The following is an 801-nucleotide window of genomic DNA, read 5'->3' as shown; positions in this document are numbered from 1 at the left end:
CAGCTTGCATCCGCGCCCTCCTCGCTCCCGCAGCGCCTCCCGGAGACGGACCGCCGCCCCGCGGCCCAGGCCAGAGCCCGGTGAGACCCGCGGCCGGGCGGGGGAGGGCGCCGAGCGGGGGCTGTGGGCGCAGGGCCGGACACCGAGCTCCTTCCTTCACCCGCAGCTCACCCCCGGGGCCCCAGGCCGATCGCGCTGGCTTTCAGTGCAAGCCTCCTGTGGAAGGGCTGAACGTCCGATGGGGCCCACGGGATCCTAGCTTTGGGGGCCGAGCGGGCCGGGGGCCGGGGAGCGCGGTGCGTGGCTGCGGCTCGGTCTGGAGGGTGGGCGGGTGCGGCTCGCGGGTGCTGTCCAGGGGCTGGCCCGAACTTCGGTGCCCAGCAGCTGCGCGCCAGGGTCAGGCTGGGGTAGCGGTAACCCGCCTGGCCCCCTTCACCTCCACCTGGGTCCCCGCCTGCTGTTGGGCATGGTGGTACGCAGGGAGTCCCACAGCCACTCTCGAATAACTTTGTTCTTCCCCTGACACATGGTTCCACTCAGGGACCCTTGCCCCTTGGGGAGCAGTGTGGGGGAGCGGGCAGGCGCAGGGAGAGGTGGGTGAGGGGCGGAAGTGGCAAGACCAAGAGCAACAGGAAATGACTTAGGGAAAGTCCCAACCGCAGCCCCCCAGCTCCCAGCCTGTAAACACCCCCCACCCTGCAGGCTGAGGAAGGGCTTCTGGGGCCGACCGACTGACTTCCCTTTGCAGAACCCAGCGGGTGTCGCGTCCCCACCCAGGGCCTCCATCACTTCTGAGGAGCC

This window comes from Chrysochloris asiatica, unplaced genomic scaffold (assembly GCF_000296735.1).
Source record: "Chrysochloris asiatica unplaced genomic scaffold, ChrAsi1.0 scaffold00007, whole genome shotgun sequence".
NCBI lineage: Eukaryota > Metazoa > Chordata > Mammalia > Afrosoricida > Chrysochloridae > Chrysochloris > Chrysochloris asiatica.
This window is presented reverse-complemented; position numbering follows the sequence as displayed.